We start from the raw sequence: 4,066 nt of genomic DNA, 5'->3' as shown, positions 1-4,066 counted from the left end.
ATTTTATGATACTTTTGGGTAACACCAGTTATTCTCCGAAACGTTGATAGGTAAGTTATTCTAAATGTTCAAAAAAATTGGAACTACGTGGGATCGTGCGTGTCAGATTTGAGTAGAAATTTAATTGAGTCCTTTCTAAACGGAACCGTTTTTGGACAATATCCGTTACAAAACAATATACAACGCCATTGCAGAAGTTTCATTGCTTCTTCTGAGGAACGTACTGAAAACGCTCCATGGCTAGAGAAAGATGGTGTCAGGAGTGGGAATTGAAACCACGCTTCCATAGGGAGACCAGAACATCCGACAGTGGGTGTAAAACCTTAACTCTTTGACTGTGGCACCTTAGAAAACTCCCCCATCATCAAATGACAAAAAATTGGCGCCTTAGACCCGTCGGCCAACCTGACCTGACGACCTGCAAGTTCCAATTAAGATCTGTTAAGATAATTTTGGGTCACAGCAGCTATTCTCTGACACATTGACAGGTAAGTTATTCTAAATGTTCAAGAAAACCGGAACTATGAGATGTTGTGCACGTCAGACTAGAGCGGAAAATTCACTGAGTCAGTTATCAAATGACCCGTTTTTGGACAACACCCACTGCCAAACTATCAACAACACCATTGCAAAAGTTGCAATGCTGCCTTCTGAAGAAAGTTCCAGAAACACTTCAAGGAGAGAGAAAAATGGTACCAGAAGTAGGGATTGAAGCATCCCCTCCATAGGGAGACCATAAAACCCTAAATGTTCTTAAACACCTAAAGTCTGCCAACTTAGACCACGACTCCATCCTGACATGACTATGAGATGGCAAAGGAAGGGTGTATTAAGGTACTTTCACGAAAAACCAGGAATTATCAGACACATGGAAAGTAACATTATACCCGATCAAATCGCTATATCCAAGGATTATGTAAATCAGATTCAAGGAGCAAAATTTCTTTAGTCACAGAGAAATAAAATCTATGTGCAGGTCATTCAGTACCACGCGATCTACAACCTCATTCAAGAACTTTCATTATTTGCATCTAATGAACTGACTTAAAGCACTTGATGGGGTGAGAACAAAACTGTCAGGAGTGGGATTTGAACCCACGCCTCCATAGGGAGACCAGAACACCCAGAGAATGGGGAAAGACCTGAAATCCTTGAGTCTGGCGCCTTAGACCACTCGGCCATCCTGACTTGACCATTTGCTCAGTCAAAACAGTTAATTTTATGATACTTTTGGGTAACACCAGTTATTCTCCGAAACGTTGATAGGTAAGTTATTCTAAATGTTCAAAAAAATTGGAACTACGTGGGATCGTGCGTGTCAGATTTGAGTAGAAATTTAATTGAGTCCTTTCTAAACGGAACCGTTTTTGGACAATATCCGTTACAAAACAATATACAACGCCATTGCAGAAGTTTCATTGCTTCTTCTGAGGAACGTACTGAAAACGCTCCATGGCTAGAGAAAGATGGTGTCAGGAGTGGGAATTGAAACCACGCTTCCATAGGGAGACCAGAACATCCGACAGTGGGTGTAAAACCTTAACTCTTTGACTGTGGCACCTTAGAAAACTCCCCCATCATCAAATGACAAAAAATTGGCGCCTTAGACCCGTCGGCCAACCTGACCTGACGACCTGCAAGTTCCAATTAAGATCTGTTAAGATAATTTTGGGTCACAGCAGCTATTCTCTGACACATTGACAGGTAAGTTATTCTAAATGTTCAAGAAAACCGGAACTATGAGATGTTGTGCACGTCAGACTAGAGCGGAAAATTCACTGAGTCAGTTATCAAATGACCCGTTTTTGGACAACACCCACTGCCAAACTATCAACAACACCATTGCAAAAGTTGCAATGCTGCCTTCTGAAGAAAGTTCCAGAAACACTTCAAGGAGAGAGAAAAATGGTACCAGAAGTAGGGATTGAAGCATCCCCTCCATAGGGAGACCATAAAACCCTAAATGTTCTTAAACACCTAAAGTCTGCCAACTTAGACCACGACTCCATCCTGACATGACTATGAGATGGCAAAGGAAGGGTGTATTAAGGTACTTTCACGAAAAACCAGGAATTATCAGACACATGGAAAGTAACATTATACCCGATCAAATCGCTATATCCAAGGATTATGTAAATCAGATTCAAGGAGCAAAATTTCTTTAGTCACAGAGAAATAAAATCTATGTGCAGGTCATTCAGTACCACGCGATCTACAACCTCATTCAAGAACTTTCATTATTTGCATCTAATGAACTGACTTAAAGCACTTGATGGGGTGAGAACAAAACTGTCAGGAGTGGGATTTGAACCCACGCCTCCATAGGGAGACCAGAAGACCCAGAGAATGGGGAAAGACCTGAAATCCTTGAGTCTGGCGCCTTAGACCACTCGGCCATCCTGACTTGACCATTTGCTCAGTCAAAACAGTTAATTTTATGATACTTTTGGGTAACACCAGTTATTCTCCGAAACGTTGATAGGTAAGTTATTCTAAATGTTCAAAAAAATTGGAACTACGTGGGATCGTGCGTGTCAGATTTGAGTAGAAATTTAATTGAGTCCTTTCTAAACGGAACCGTTTTTGGACAATATCCGTTACAAAACAATATACAACGCCATTGCAGAAGTTTCATTGCTTCTTCTGAGGAACGTACTGAAAACGCTCCATGGCTAGAGAAAGATGGTGTCAGGAGTGGGAATTGAAACCACGCTTCCATAGGGAGACCAGAACATCCGACAGTGGGTGTAAAACCTTAACTCTTTGACTGTGGCACCTTAGAAAACTCCCCCATCATCAAATGACAAAAAATTGGCGCCTTAGACCCGTCGGCCAACCTGACCTGACGACCTGCAAGTTCCAATTAAGATCTGTTAAGATAATTTTGGGTCACAGCAGCTATTCTCTGACACATTGACAGGTAAGTTATTCTAAATGTTCAAGAAAACCGGAACTATGAGATGTTGTGCACGTCAGACTAGAGCGGAAAATTCACTGAGTCAGTTATCAAATGACCCGTTTTTGGACAACACCCACTGCCAAACTATCAACAACACCATTGCAGAAGTTGCAATGCTGCCTTCTGAAGAAAGTTCCAGAAACACTTCAAGGAGAGAGAAAAATGGTACCAGAAGTAGGGATTGAAGCATCCCCTCCATAGGGAGACCAGAACAGCCGGCAGTGTGTGAAAAACCTAAACTCTTTGACTGTGGCACCTTAGAAAACTCCCCAATCTTGAAACGAGAAACAATTGAACGAAAAATAGTCCTATGTAGGTATTTTCGGGAAACACCAGCAATTTGTAGACACTTGCATAGGAAAATTTGTCAGCATGTTCGATAACATTGGTTCTTCCATATAGTGTGCAAATTAGACTCCTGGAGAAAAGTATCCGAGTTATCGAAAAAGTAACTGTTTTAGGGGATCATTCCGTATCAAATGATCAACAACCTCATTTCAGAAGTTTCTTTTCCTCCTTCTGAAAGACGTAATGACAACACTTCATGGGGCGTGAAAAATAGTGTCAGGAGTGGGATTTGTTCACACACCTCCATAGGGACACCAGAACACCCAGAGAATGGGGACAGACCTGACGTCCTTGAGTCTGGCACCTTAGACTACTCAGCCATCCTGACTTGACTGTCTGCTACATTCAATGAAGATCTATTAAGATAATTTTTGGTCACAGCAGCTATTCTCTGACAGATTAACAGGCAAGTTATTCTAAATGTTCAAGATAATCTGAACTATGGGATGTTGTGCATGTCAGAGTCAAGCGGAAAATTAATTGAGTCAGGTATAAAATTATCCATTTTTGGAGAACATCCATTGCCAAACTATCAACAACACCATTGCAGAAGTTGCAATGCTGCCTTCTGAAGAATGTTCTAAAAAAGCTTCAAGGATAGTGAAAAATTTTACCAGAAGTAGGGATTGAAGCATCCCCTCAATAGGGAGACCATAAGCCAGGAAGCACTTATTTATGCAAAGAGTTGTGGGAATCTGAAACAAAGTACCAAGACATCCAGTTGAAACTGAAATTTTTCCGAACCTTTAAGATCTCTCT

General features: G+C 41.2%; 2 non-coding genes across 2 annotated transcripts; both read right to left on the bottom strand.

Annotated features, from left to right (window-relative positions):
* Positions 1–1,074: 1,074 nt before the first annotated feature.
* trnal-caa (transfer RNA leucine (anticodon CAA)) lies at positions 1,075–1,188 on the bottom strand. The gene is made up of 2 exons: positions 1,151–1,188; positions 1,075–1,120 (listed from the first exon to the last, which is right to left on the bottom strand). It is a non-coding gene; the product is annotated as a tRNA-Leu (tRNA).
* Positions 1,189–2,290: 1,102 nt separating this feature from the next.
* On the bottom strand, positions 2,291–2,404 carry trnal-caa (transfer RNA leucine (anticodon CAA)). The gene is made up of 2 exons: positions 2,367–2,404; positions 2,291–2,336 (listed from the first exon to the last, which is right to left on the bottom strand). It is a non-coding gene; the product is annotated as a tRNA-Leu (tRNA).
* Positions 2,405–4,066: the final 1,662 nt, after the last annotated feature.

Source organism: Erpetoichthys calabaricus, chromosome 4 (assembly GCF_900747795.2).
Source record: "Erpetoichthys calabaricus chromosome 4, fErpCal1.3, whole genome shotgun sequence".
Taxonomy (NCBI): domain Eukaryota; kingdom Metazoa; phylum Chordata; class Cladistia; order Polypteriformes; family Polypteridae; genus Erpetoichthys; species Erpetoichthys calabaricus.
This window is presented reverse-complemented; position numbering and strand designations above follow the sequence as displayed.